Source organism: Gekko japonicus, unplaced genomic scaffold (assembly GCF_001447785.1).
Source record: "Gekko japonicus isolate JY-2015 unplaced genomic scaffold, Gekko_japonicus_V1.1 scaffold76, whole genome shotgun sequence".
In the NCBI taxonomy this organism is placed as follows: Eukaryota; Metazoa; Chordata; class Lepidosauria; order Squamata; family Gekkonidae; genus Gekko; species Gekko japonicus.
Window position 1 is genome coordinate 1 of NW_015166420.1, and position 15,234 is coordinate 15,234.

General features: G+C 47.7%; 1 pseudogene; it reads left to right on the top strand.

Annotated features, from left to right (window-relative positions):
• Positions 1–3,659: 3,659 nt before the first annotated feature.
• LOC107110829 lies at positions 3,660–14,357 on the top strand (annotated as a pseudogene).
• The last annotated feature ends 877 nt before the right edge of the window (positions 14,358–15,234 follow it).

Sequence of the window (15,234 nt, forward strand, 5' to 3'; positions counted from 1 at the left end):
TGAGCGATTTGGCTACTGCATAAATCAGTTTGCTCTGGAGCCCTCCTTCCTGAGCTAAGACAAAAATGTGTGAGCCGGAGGCTAAGAAATTGTGAGCTGGCTCACACGAACTCAGCTTAGAGGGGACACTGCTTGCAATTTCTCGCTTTGGAACTGCTAGGTTGGCAGGAGCTGGAACTAGAGACGGGAGCTCACTCCGTCATGCGGCACAAACTGCTGAACTACCGACCTTCTACAACCTGCAGTTCAGCGTCTTTACCACTTGAGCCACCGCAGCTCCACCCTAACATAAAGACATATTAATGCCATTGGCCACGACAGCCCAGTCGAGCCTCCATGTGCAGAGGCAGTCCACCTGTTGCAAACAGGGACGGTTCCCGCTTCGAGATCCTCCCTGGGGAGGCTTCCTATTGGGCCCCCCTGCTGGGATATCTGGGGCCCTTGGCTGAGAACCGCCCACCCCCCCGCCTCGACGGCTCCTCCTCCCCCCGCCGCCTCCCTCGGCCGGCAGCTGCTCGCAAGACCACGCCTCTCTCTTAAGCGTCATCACCCAGCCCACCAATCACGGTCGAGAGCCATCGGTCAAGCAAGCCATCGGAGTCCAGCCTTCGAGGACACATTTCCCTCTTCCTCTGCAGCACTGAAAGGGTTAAACCCACAGAGCCGTTCGCTAGAGAGGCCGAGCATGGAGGTGGGGGCGGAACAGAGGAGAGGCTCCTGGGGATGGGGGAAGGGTTTGATTCTGAAGGGGGGGGGAGAAGAGGAAAGAATCCTGATGTGCAGCAGCAGGGAAAAGCCGTGCAGCCGGATCCCAGGTAAGGTCTGCTTAGAAGTAAGGCGTGGGCTTTCCCCATATCTACTCCTCATCAACTCCCTTTTGTTGGAAGGGGTGTGGTGAGATAGGTTCGTTTAAACATTGCTGGTGGGAATGCCCAGTGATAGCCAGTGTTTGGGATAAGGTAGTGAATATGACAAATAAAATCCTTAATCCTGTGATTGCTGAAACACCGGAATCTATCCTTTTAAACTATTGGCCTAGGACTGTATTAGCTAAACTGAATGAGCAGCACTATTTTTGACTGCAGCTAAAACGTTGATAGGAGCTGCGGTGGCTCGAATGGTTAAGACACTGAACTGCAGGCTGTGGAAGGTCGGTAGTTCAGTAGTTCGAGACCCCCAGACCCGTCTCTAGTTCCAGCTCCTGCCAACCTAGCAGTTCGAAAGCAAGACATTGCAAGTAGATAAACAGGTACCGCTTCGGTGGGAAGGTAACAGCGTTCCATGCGCCTTGGTGTTTAGTCATGCCGGCCACAGGACCACGGAAACGTCTTCGGACAGCGCTGGCTCTTCGGCTTGGAAACGGAGATGAGCACCGCAACCCTAGAGTCGGATTCGACTGGCTTTCGAGCAAGGGAACCTTTACCTTTTTTAAAAAACGTTGATAAGCACACATTTGGAAAACCAATAAAACTCCTACCTTGCAACAATGGTTCCTTAAGATATGGGATATGGCAGTAATGGACAAGATGGCTTCACAGTTGATGATGGCTGAAAATGTTCCTAAGAAAAATACTTTTCCAGATAGATGGTCCCCCTTTTTTGACTGTGTTAATAGCTCAAAAAACAAGAGTTGTAACCTTCCTAAGAAATATGTTGAGGTCATAGTATATTAACCATATGGACATCGATACGACTATATTATGATTATTAATTGTTATGTTTATTTTGTATTGGTTATCGGGATACCTTTGTGTACATCCCTTTCATGTTTGTTAGGTGTTTATTGATAAAATTTAATTAAAATATTTTTTAAAAAGTAAGGCGTGGGGGGAATGAGTTTGAGATCTTGGAAGGGAGAGAGGCTGGGGTCATTCTCAGCCATGGTTTGCATCGGGCTAGCGTGCTACTTTCCCTTATACCCTATAGGCAAGCATGGGCTCCCTTATTCCCGGGACATACTAAAACTAAGGACAGAGATTGCCCTTAATTTTAGTATTCAAACGAACTAAATTGATGTTCTGTTGCTGGTCATTTTAATTTCCAAACAAAGATAAGGCTGGTATTTCCCCCCTAGATGAGTAAGAAAGGGCTTTGGGGAGAGGGGAACTCCTGCCTGTCTTCGAATCAGCCCCATACGAAGACCCCGATGCCTTCCCACTGGGAGCTGGGGCTGCCAGCTGGTGCCCAAGGCCTGCCCAGCAGAAAAGAGGAACATTAAAAAAAACACAGGTTGTTGTGAAGGTGCACAGAGCGATGCCAGCAAAGATAATGGAAGCACCGCCCCACCCCCCAAGCACAGCAGGAGGTGACTCCCCCCCAGCCAGGCAGAGAGGGGCGGAGCATGCTGGTGTGGCCACACCCCCTGGTCTCCACCTCGCACAGAGGCAAGGCCAGGAGGAACAAATGGGACATGGGCATACATCACTGTCAGGATCCTGGTGTGAACGGACATAAACACACCAGAGAGCCCCAGGGATCTGCATTCAAGTACCCACCCACAGCAGTGTTTTGCAGAGTGTCGGACGCACAGGAGGAGAACAGGCATTGCCCCTGCCCCCACACTCCACAGCTCACCTGGCAGAGGCAGCTGTAACACAATGTCAAATTCTCCCTCCTGTACTGGGGTTTGGGTGGGAGGAACAACATCTTTTTGCCAGGCGAGAGAGGTATGGACCCAGGGGTCATTTCTTGCAGGAGCGCACAGGAGCGGAGCTCCGGCAGTAAAGAGCCCAGGGGGCGGGCACATGCAACAAGCCCCGCCCCCTGCTCCCAGCAGCCCTCAGTCAGAGCAAGAAGCAGCCTGGTAAGTTGCAGAGCCCCCCACCCCACCCCTCCAGTCCAAAACAGTCCAGTGACACCTTTAAGACCAAGTTTTATTCAGGTACAAGCTCTCCCTCCTCTTCGAGGACAGATCTGCGAGAACAGATCTGCATGTCCCCCCCCCCCTCCAATAGCTAACAATCCAAAACAGTCCAGGAATCAAGAACCTAAAAGGTAGGTTAGAAAACAAATAAGGGGCCAATAGTTAAAACCTACATGTATTTATTGCAGAAACATTTGAAAACTTATAAGGGCCTAAATCAAGCCTCATAACATGATAGAAGTGACATTTGCACTATTCTGTATTTAGGTTTTAACTACTGGCCCCTTATTTGTTTTCTAACCAACCTTGATTCCAATTCATTGGGTTGAGTCCTTCCCCATCCTTTTCTTAACTTACCTGCTAAGGGGGATGCCAGCAAGAATATAAAGCTCGCCTTTGGGTCGTTAGGAGGCCCAGAAAGGTGTCCCAGATGGGAGCAAATAGGATGAATCCCTCTTGTTCTTTGGGGGCTCCACTTTACCTCAAGAATTATCCCCTTGGGCAGACTGAACCCGTGTAACGAGAGGCTAAGCTTGTAACATCCTTAAAGACCCAAGCAGAGATACTAAACTTTTCCTAAAAACCAAATCTAAAATAGCTTGATACGTAAAATGGCAAAATGATATTAAACTGTTCTACAAACCACAAGAAGGACTTTTGTTCTGATCCACCAAGACAATTCTCACTTCTCTCCTGAGCATATAAAGGTTAGTGATGTTCAGCGGTGTATCTCCATTCTTTTTTATTTTCCTTTTGAGACGTTGCTCTCTGTCTCTCTCTCTCTCTGTCCCCCCAGGGAGAAACCTCTCTTCATAGCCAAGTGGATAAAGGCATCTTCTCACAGTCTGAGGTGACCCAAAAGAAGGGGAAGAAGATGGAAGAAAAGGACCCAGGAGGTCCCGAGATTGGCAAAACAGCAAGCAAAGGCCCCCATCCCCGCCAAGCTGGGACTGGTATGGAATTCTGGGAAAGAGGTGTGCCAGAGATCCTGGCTCAGGACAACATAACCTCAGATGTAGATTGCCAACGATTCCGGCTGTTCCGCTACCATGAGGCCGATGGGCCCCGAGAGATTTGCAGCCAGCTCCATGGACTTTGCAACCACTGGCTGAAGCCGGAGAGGCACAGCAAGAAGCAGATCGTGGACCTGGTGATCCTGGAGCAGTTCCTGACTCTCCTGCCCCAGGAAATGCAGTGCTGGGTGAGAGGATGCGGGCCAGAGAGCAGTTCCCAGGCGGTGGCCTTGGCCGAAGGTTACCTCCTGAGTCAGGCAGAGGAGAAGAGGCAGGCAGAACAGGTAAGGGGGTTTCCTCCAGGCAGGTCCCATTCAAGCAATGATATCTGGCTTTATCCTAATGTTTCCATGCCAGATGCTTGTCCTAGTGTTAATAATCGAAACTGGAGATTTCACAGTTTCCTTCAGCGGTGAATGTCTTATCCCTCCAGATAACTCACCAGGTCTGCTGATTGAGGGGTGCAGAGTCTGGGAGTGGGGCAGGACCCATTGCTTGGTCTCTTCCATTCCATCTCTTAGCCCTCCCCCTCCCTGCTGTTTCAGGTGTTGGGACCATCCGTGAAGACAGAAGCTACAATCCTGGAGGTGGAAGGAGCACTTTCTGAGGAAGGGCAGAGAGCGCAGGCTGTGGAGCGTGCCCAGGATACGTATCTCTCCTGTGGTAAGGACTCGTCGAGCCTGATTTTGATTGGGGCACAAGGTGAATTTGATGAGTAGAGAGTTCAGGTCAAAGGGGAAAATTATAAATAACTTCTTCACACAATTTGTAGCACTCCAGGTCCACTAACTGTGATGCCTCTAAAAGGAGTTTCGACAAATTCATGGAGGGCAATGCCTCCCATTAATTTAAATATTAATATCTTACCTTAAGAGGAACTAAAGGTGGCTCAAAAGAAAAAAGGGAGACAAACCTCAGCAGAGCTATTCAGCCTGGTGAATAAAGTGAGCCTCCACCTTCTGGAGCAGCACAGACCTCTGAAAAACAGTTTCTAGATTTGGAAAGATTTGATTCTGGTGCCCACTTTTATACAGGCATCTGGCAGGCCGCTGTGGGAAATAAGATGGCGGCATAGGGAGGGTTGGGGGCAGATGTGATGTCATGTTGCTGGTGTGTCCGGCTGAAAACCTGCTTGTGAAGATAGCATGCTAAGAGACACTCTGAAAACTCATTCCTATTACCCGCGAGTCCTCAGATGTGCTCAAGTTTGTTAGCCTTTGGCTCCAGAGCAAACTCATTTATGCAGTAGCCAAATCGCTCGCTCACAACTTTAATGCCAGCAGCTCGCAAACTAGAATTTTTGCTCACAAGACTCCGCAGCTTAGAGGGGACATTGCTCTAGAGATGTGAAGGCCCGGGAAAATTTGGGGGGAAAACGTGTCCCCCCCCCCCCCCCCCCCCCCCTCCACCTACGACCTTTTTTTTGTTTTTTCCGGGGGAAAATGGAAAAATTGAAAAAAGAAAAAAAATCGATTATGGAACATTTTATTTTAATATGATGAATAAAATATTTTAAGACAAGGTGTACAAATATTTTCCAAATCATTTCTAAATCCCTTACAAATCCCTTCTATACACTTCCCCTCCCTTTCAATTCTTTTTATGAGAACGGGTTTTTAAATTTTTATTTAATACTCTGGAGAGGAAATATGAATAATTGTTACTTCTGGGTTTTTAAAGATTGTTTTGTGGAGGTTTTTTGGTCTGTTCCACATAAACTAATAAACAGTTCAGGACATTGTTGCTCCATTTGTTACAAGTACAAATGAATATGATTTAAAAATAAATTCTGTTTGGATACACTATATTTTTAATATGCTGGTTTTGATAATTTCATGCCAAGTAAAATTGTCCATAGTCATGTTTTATGTTCCTAAAGTAACAGAATGACTTTCAATCTGGAAAAGAAAAAAGAAGTGCTAATGTAGCATTTTTTTTCAATTTTTCCAAAAATTTATGTTTTTTTCTTGAAAAAACGGGAAAAAAATGGGTTTTTTTCCGAGCTTCAAAATCTCCGGAAATTTTACATCTCTAGTAATCCCTGAGGCTCATGGTTACCTGGTGCTTCTCTTCTGCCTCTCCCAGAATTTGGTAAAAGGTGTTACAAAATTTGTTGAGTGTACACAGGGCAAGGGGTCACAACCCTGGGAAGGGGACGTGTGAAGCAGGGAAGAAACAAGCAAGCACCCTTCCTTCCTCCTTTGTCTCAGTCACAGGCAGGGAAGAGATCCTGTTGAGCTGTCGTCTTTTCAGAGGTGTAGAAGCGGCTGCTGCACTTCCAGTCCAGGTAGGAGAGATGAGCAGGGGACAGCCTGGGTCCCTCCTCCTTTCTCAGGGGGGGCTTTTTCTCCTGCACTTTCTACAAGGTGTCCTGGCAAGAGACCCTCTGAATGCTTTTCCCTTTACCCACACCAAACAACCTTCCCAAACTATTCCCTTCCAATGTGCAATCTCTGCCCGGCGTGATCTCTGATGAGGGAATCTGCTTTTTTTTCTCAGTGTCCCGTTTCCTTTGAGGAGGTGTCCGTCCATTTCACTGAGGCAGAATGGGCCCTGCTGGATCCGGGACAAAGAGCTCTGTACAGGGAAGTCATGCTGGAGAACTACGGGAATGTGGCCTTTCTGGGTAAGGATCTTTCATTAGGTGCCCAAGGTGCAAATCGCTGCCATTGTGATGAGTCATGGATCAAAATATTGAATAGCAATACACCATTTTGAGGCCTGTCCCGCTAGTTGGGGAGGGGCTGTGGCTCACTGGCAGAACATCTCCTTGGCATGCAGAAGGTCCCCAGTTCAATCCCCACCATCTCCAGTCCAATGTGATGTGTAAGATCTCTGCCGGAGACACTAGAGAGACATTGCCGGACTGAGTAGAGAATACTGAGCCTGATGAACCAAGGGTCTGATTCCATGGGGTGTGATTCCCCGGGGGCAATTGAGGCCAGTGTTGTGGCCATCACCCAAGCCAGAGACGGTGTCCCGACCTGAGGCAAAGGGGGTGAGAGGCCCTCAGAAAGACACTGAAAGAAGCCCGATCCTCATTTCTCCATTACCAACCTTTGCAACACACCCTTCCCCCTAGATGGCATTGCAAACATCCGCTCTGCCTGTGATCTGGAAATGATCCTGTCCAGAACCGAAACCTGAGTCCCCCTGGGCCACTCCTCTTTGTACCCGAGCGGCACCCAGTTCAGTGGGTCCACGAGGAGAGCAGCTACAAGTAAAGCAGACCCCGGCGTAACTGTTTCAGCTGTAGCTTAAGTTACTCTGCATAAGAGTTTCATCGTGATGAAGCAAGAAGATGTTAAGGCGTACTAGTATGGCATGACCGTAAAGTTAGCATGGCTTCCCTCTGGTCTATACCCATTTTATATTTCTCTACCTCTCTAGTAGCTGCGGTGGCTCAAGTGGTTAAGACGCTGAACTGCAGGCTGTGGAAGGTCGGTAGTTCAGCAGTTCGAGACCCGGGGGCCGCATGACGGAGTGAGCTCCCATCTCTAGTTCCAGCTCCTGCCAACCTAGCAGTTCGAAAGCAAGACATTGCAAGTAGATAAATAGGTACCACTTTGGTGGGAAGGGAACAGCGTTCCGTGCGCCTCGGTGTTTAGTCATGCTGGCCACATGACCACGGAAACGTCTTCGGACAGCGCTGGCTCTTCGGCTTTGAAACGGAGATGAGCACCGCAACCCTAGAGTCGGACTCGACTGGCTTTCGAGCAAGGGAAACTTTACCTTTACCTCTCTAGGGTCAAGTGGTCCTAATGACCAGTCAAGGGTCCTCCTTGATGGGATCTCTCCAGAGGCTGTCAGCCCCACTCACCCCAACCCTACTCCCCTGGTCCTACTGGGTACAGGTTCTGACAGTGAACCAAATACCACGTTCTGGAGTCTAAACTTTAAAAAGATAAGGATGTTCGCTGCAGTGAGCCTCAAATCACAAACACCTGCAATTCGGACCAGGCCCCTTAATAATCACCTTAACCCTTGGGGGAACGAGGGTGCTTCGCCTCACAGATCGATTCCCCTTATACCGGCTGGGATTACGAAGGGCATCCTCCAAGGAACACCAAGGCCACGACGCTGAGGCGGGCAATGGCAAAACCACCTCTGAATCATCTCTTCCCTAAAAAAAAAAAGGTCTAGTACGCCACCTAGGGTTGCATATCTCCAAAGAGCTGGAACTTTAGCTACCAGACAATGTTAGGTTCTCCTGGCTACATTACACACTGCTATACAATAAAATTATTTATTTATTTTCATTCAGTTTATACCCCGTCCTATCCCACACCTGGGGTCAGGGCGGCTTACAACCAGTGTCCCCTCTAAGCTGAGTCAGTGTGAGCCAGCTCACAGTTTTTTAGCCTCCGGCTCACACATTTTTGTCTCAGCTCAGGAAGGAGGGCTCCGGAGCACACTCATTGACGCAGTAGCCATATCACTCACTCACAACTTTAATGCCAGCAGCTCACAAAGTAGAATCTTTTGCTCACAAGACTCCACAGCTTAGAGGGAACATTGCTTGCAACATGTAGTAAAAGAATAAAACAGTAAAAGCAATTAAACAAACAATGGCATGCCTCAGATCAGGTGAATATGCTCTAGTGCCCAATAATAATATCTGGCAGCAGGGCCCTGGGAGGCCAGAACGGTTGAATGTCCACCGCGTCAATCAAAAGCCTGGTGGAGATCTACTAGAGAGATCACATAAAGTGACTATTGAGATCATGCTTGATGCTGCAAGACTACAATTGTGGCTTTTTGGAAAGATACCAAAGCTCCAACAGTTGAAGCTTGGTTCCGTAAATTATGGAACCACTGCCTAATGGATGCTGTTACAAGCAGATTAGATACTATTTCTCAGAATACGAAACAAATGAGGTTTGTTGGAAAGTGGTACCCAGTTCTAGAATACTTATCTCAGCAGCAATTTATTTCCTCTGAATGGTCCCAATTCCAAAAATGTATTTAATGTTTTGCTTTTAACTGAACTGATGTCACTCGAATCTGCTATTCCTTTATACAACTACGTAAGTAATACTCACTCTCAATTCATGAAGTGGTTATTCTAGCTAGGAAATGTGTTTGGTGTAGTGGTTAAGTGCGCGGACTCTAATCTGGGAGAGCCGGGTTTGATTCCCCACTCCTCCACTTGCACCTGGCTGGACGACCTTGGGCAAGTCGTAGTTCTGATAAGAGCTGTCCTTGAAAAAGAGCCGTTTCTGTCAAGAGCTCTCTCAGCCCCACCTGCCTCCCAAGGGGTGTCTGTTGTGGGGAGGGGGAGGGAAAGGAGTTTGTAAGCCGCTCTGAGACACCTTTGGGTAGTGAAGGGCGGGGTATAAATCCAATCTCCTCCTCCTCCTCCTCTTCTTCTCTTCTTCTCCTTCTCCTTCTTCTTCATTTTGTTTCAATTATCAGGCAGCAGTATGTTTTACGGCTACAAAAATGTGAATTGTCTGTATCCCAAAATTGTTTGTTTACACATGCATACTTGAAGCTATACAATGCTTAAATGTGTTACAATTCAAAGAAAATATGTATAGCTGTATTAAGTCATAGCTTTATCTGTTACTGTTTTGACTAAAAACAATAAAAAATTTAAATTAAATCAAAAGCCTGGTGGAGCAGCTCCATTTTACAGGCTCTGCAGAACTGTCATAGGTCTTGCAGGGCCCTCATCTCAAGTGGGAGCACGTTCCGCCAGGTTGGGGCAAGGGCCAAACAAAATCCCTTTCCCCAGTCGAGGCTAGGCAGACGTCCCCAAGGCCAGGGGTCACCAGGAGGTATTGATCAGAAGAGCGTAAAGCTCTCCAGGGCTCATACAGGGAGAGGGGATCCCATAGGTACGATGGTCCCAGGCCACATAGGGCTCTAAAGGTCAAAAACATAACCTTGAAACGGATCCAGTATTCGATTGGCAGCCAGTGCAGGTGGCGCAACACCAGCCGAAGACGCGCCCGCAAAGGCGTCGCTGTCAGCGGGTGTGCTGCTGCGTTCTGCACCAGCTGCAGTTTCCGAATCAGGCCCAAGGGGTGGCAGCCCTGCGCAGAGCCAAGTTACAGTATTCCAGCCTGGAAGTGACCATTGCACGAATCACTGCAGCTAAGTCCCAGGGAGTGAGATCGGGAACCAAATGCCTGACTAGCCGAAGATGGTTAAAGGCCAGTCTGGCAGCCGAAGGGACCTGGGCCTCCGTGGTAAGCGAGGGATCCAGTATCACTTTGAGACTCCTTACCAGTGGTGCCCCGCTGAAGACTGGGAGCCTGATCCCTGGCTCTAGTCCTTTGGGAAATACAGAAAGATACCATATGAAGACAGGTGCTGCCCGTGCTCTATGGGAGAAGGGGAATCGATGCTCCACATGTTGTTCTTTATTTTTTAAAAAACATATTTTTAAATTAGTTTTCAAGTACAAATTAACACAAAAACACAACCAGGTCAACCTACAACATGCAAACAAACTTATTTTCAATATCTCAAGAGTACATAAGAATAGAATTCAAGAACTGGCAGGACATTATAATATTCGCGTCCAAATCCCTTGAACACTTTACATAAAGGTAATCCTGTCTCGGTATTTATTCTGTCTGGTGGACAAAAGTTGAGGAGAATTTCCAATAACGTACTCCGTAAAGGGGAGCCATGTGATTAAAGTATCAGAGGCTGTAGTAGTGCCTTCAGATGTCCGGATAGAATCCGCAGTTTTATCCATTGCGAGCAATTCCCATATCTTAGTGAACCACCTCATAATAGAGATGGGAGAAGGATCTTTCCAACTCGTTGCTATAATTGTTTTGGCTGCTAAACCACATGTTCTTCCGCTGTCCTTTTCATCAAGCTTACAGGGACAAGCTTATCACCCCCCTCTTAGATAGACCAGCACTTGATGCAGATAGTGCCAATCCTGAGAGACTTTTGATAGAGGAAAATCAGCAAATCTCTAGACAGATAGTTAAATTCTGCACACATCTGGTAAAATTTCACAACAAAGCAGATCAAGCATAACCCTTATCCACCTTCCACATAACTCATCATTAGTTCAGTCGAAGATATTTTATAATTGTTGATACAGTGGATTTTTAAACTTGTGATGGTTTTAAGCAGGGGTCGTTTCGTAGAAAAAGAGCTAGGGGAACTCATTAGCATAACTCATTAGCATATGCCCTACCCCCTGACATCATAAGGCCCGGCGGTGGACCTGAAAGGCCGGCGGGAGTGCGAGGAAGCCCCGCCAAGGCCCTCCCTGGCCCCAGGCAGGCAGGGGTGGGGAAAGGCGGCGAGGAAGCAACTTGCCCTCCCTCTTCTCCTGCCTTCTCCTGGCTGAATGAGGGCCGGAAGCGGGGCGGCCAAAAGCAGGGGGTGTGGCTTCGTCGTGTGCCCCGCCCCCCCACCTTACCCGGGGGAACTGCGATCCCCCCCGAAATGACCTTTGGTTTTAAGGTTATATGTCTAAATATCTTTTAAGCAGAAAGCAAATTTGTACCTAATGAATATGTATTTCTTTGTTCATTGGACTTGGACTGTAAATAAACATTGATTGATAGACTGTAGTCCTTCACGACTCAGGTGCACAACTCCATCTTTGCTGGATTCAGTTTCAGCCAGCTCTGCTGCGACTGTCCTGCCACAGCCTCTAATGCCCTGTCCAAAATTTCTGTGGCGGAGTCTGGCCGGCCATCCATCAGCAGATAGAGCCGCGTGTCATCCCCATATTGATGACAACCCATGCCAGACCCCCAGACTAACTGGGCCGGGAGGCGCATGTAGATGTTAAATAACATTGGAGAGAGGATCACCCCCGGTGGCACTTCACATTCAAGCGGGTAACGCGGGGACATCCTCTCCCTGAGCGCCACCCTCTGTCCCAGACCATGGGGAAAGGAGGAAAGCCACTGTAAGAGAGTCCCCCTTATCCCAGCGTCGGCAAGGCAGTGGGACAACAGGTCATGGTCGACTGTGTCAGACGCCGCTGGCAGATCTAAAAGCAACAGCAGCACTGACCAAACTTGATCCAAGTTCCTCCGGAGATCATCTGTGAGGGCGACCAGCGCAGTCTCCACCCCATGAAGCCGGACTGGAAGGGATCCAGAATGGATGCATCATCTAAGAATAAATACTTTCTCTTTCTTTTTCTGTGAAAGAAGCCAGAAGTATAAGAGAGACTATGGTGGAGACGGACAACGGCCTTGCATCCAAAGAAAGGCTGGAGCGTTCAGAGCATATTTCCTTCCCAACTGAGCTGCCTGAGAGTGAGTATCCTTTCACAGTTATGTCAGGGGAAAAGGCAAGGCATAGCCATGGGGGATTTCTGATTCACTTCTGAGCAACTTTTGGTTTGGTACAATCATACAGCTCGCTGGGTAAGGAGTGAGGGAGGCCTTCTGGGGGCCTGAAATCTGGAGGCTCAGAGACTACTCCTGGGCAAGAACTCTCCTGTGGCTCTTGAGAGGCTGAGGTATTCTTAAATACTAGGTATTCTGGGGAAAGGTGGAGAGGTGGTTAAGATCAGCCAAAGAGGTGTCTATAATTTTCAATTGCAGTCACATAGCTGCCTTTGGACCTTTCTGGCCTTCCCAGGTCCTAACAGGATATCTCAATTTATTCCAGAAAAGGAGGATCAGAGGAATGAGGAGGGTGAGGAACTTCCACAGCAACTGCCAGATAGAGTTAAAAATGAAGACTTGAAAGAAAACGTCAAGGATCGAGGCAAGCCCAAGAGAAAGAAAAGCGGCGGAATCGCTCAGAAGCGAGATGGAATAAAGTGTAATGTACATTTTCCAAAGCACAGTATAATGAAGGCAAGTAAATCCATTCAGTATGGAAAGTACTTGAGAAATAGATCACCACTCCTTGTGAAGCAAAGAATACACAGAGGAAAGAAAAGATCAGGATCCTCAGAGTGTGGAAAAGTATTCAGTGGGAATTCCATTCTTCAACTGCACCGAAGAATCCACACTGGAGGGAAACCTTTTGAATGCTCAGAGTGTGGAAAGAGATTCAGTGTGAGGGGGACTCTTCAATGCCATCAGAGAACCCACACAGGGGAGAAACCTTTTGAATGTTCTATGTGTGGAAGGAGATTCAGTGTGAGGGGGAATCTTCAACAGCATCAGAGAACCCACACAGGGGAGAAACCTTTTGAATGTTCTATGTGTGGAAGGAGATTCAGTGTGAGGGGGAATCTTCAACAGCATCAGAGAACCCACACAGGGGAGAAACCTTTTGAATGTTCTATGTGTGGAAGGAGATTCAGTGTGAGGGGGAATCTTCAACAGCATCAGAGAACCCACACAGGGGAGAAACCTTTTGAATGTTCTATGTGTGGAAGGAGATTCAGTGTGAGGGGGAATCTTCAACAGCATCAGAGAACCCACACAGGGGAGAAACCTTTTGAATGTTCTATGTGTGGAAGGAGATTCAGTGTGAGGGGGAATCTTCAACAGCATCAGAGAACCCACACAGGGGAGAAACCTTTTGAATGTTCTATGTGTGGAAGGAGATTCAGTGTGAGGGGGACTCTTCAAAATCATCAGAGAAGCCACACAAGGGAGAAACCTTTTGAATGCTCAGTGTGTCAAAAGAGATTCAGTGAGAGCGGGACTCTTAAAAAGCATCAGAGAACCCACACAGGGGAGAAACCTTTTGAATGCTCAGTGTGTGGAAAGAGATTCAGTGAGAGGGGGAATCTTCAACAGCATCATAGAACCCACACAGGGGAGAAACCTTTTGAATGCTCAGAGTGTGGAAAGAGATTCAGTCAGAGTGGCCATCTTCAACTGCACCAAAGAACCCACACAGGGGAAAAACCTTATAAATGCTCAGAGTGTGGAAAGAGATTCACTTGGAGTCGCAATCTACAGGAGCACCAAAGAACCCACACAGGGGAGAAACCTTTTGAATGCTCAGAGTGTAGAAAGAGATTCAGTGTGAGGGGGACTCTTCAAAGCCATCAGAGAACCCACACAGGGGAGAAACCTTTTGAATGCTCAGAGTGTGGAAAGAGATTCACTTGGAGTCGCAATCTACAGGAGCACCAAAGAACCCACACAGGGGAGAAACCTTTTGAATGCCCAGAATGTGGAAAGAAATTCAGTGTGAGGGGGACTCTTCAAAACCATCAGAGAACCCACACAGGGGAGAAACCTTTTGAATGCCCAGAATGTGGAAAGAAATTCAGTGTGAGGGGGACTCTTCAAAACCATCAGAGAACCCACACAGGGGAGAAACCTTTTGAATGCCCAGAATGTGGAAAGAAATTCAGTGTGAGGGGGACTCTTCAAAACCATCAGAGAACCCACACAGGGGAGAAACCTTTTGAATGCCCAGAGTGTGGAAAGAAATTCAGTGTGAGGGGGACTCTTCAAAACCATCAGAGAACCCACACAGGGGGAAAACCTTTTTAAAGCTCAGAGTGTGGAAAGAGATTCAGTCAGAATGAGATTCTTCAGCTGCACCAAAGAACCCACACAGGGGAGAAACTTTAGCAATGCTCATGTGTGGAAAGAAATTCCCGTTGAGTTGCCGTCTTCAACAGGACCTCAACTCACATGGAAGAAACATTTTGTGTGCTTAGAGTGTGAGAAGACACTGAGTAATAGTACTAGTCTTCAACAGCATTAGAGAACCCACACAGAGGAAAAACCTTTTTGATGCTCAGAGTGTGGAGTTTCACTCAGCATGGAAATCTTCTACAGCATCAAAGAACTCACACAAGTAGAAACCATGTAACTGCTTAACCCATGAAAAAAGTGTTTCTCTTATTTCACACCTATAAGACAGCAACAGACCATATAAGGCATTGATACTATATAAACACTTGTAGAAAGCTTGACTCTACACAGAAAACTTACCCTAACCAGGAAAAAAAATGCTAAAAATGCTTGGACTTAGGAAGGAGGTTTAGCCATGTTTGAAGTCGTCTGCCAGTTGAAAGAGATTCAAGACCAGCTCATGTCTCCTTCAACCTAGGGGATTCCTCATGAGGGAAGAACCTCATAAGTACTCAATGACCCCGGTCACACGGGCCAAAAAATGCAGGGGGGAAGTGTGGCTGTTTGCCCCGGAACAAAGTAACGCACGGCAGCCCGATCAGACGTCCCGTCAAGGTCCCGTGGTTAGGCCGTTAGGTGCCGATCACACGGTTAGTCTGCAGCGCGGCAAAGAAGCGGTGCTGCGCGATCACACTGGCAATTGTGCCGTGCTGCTTCTGTGGCAAACGGGATTTTTTTTGTCTCATCAAAGTTTACACATGCGCATGATCATTTGTGTGCATCCTGTGGAGACTTAAAAAAAAATCCGGTTTGCAACAGAACATGGGCGGGTGCCAGATGCCACAGGTTTCCATTGGAAACACGATCCGAT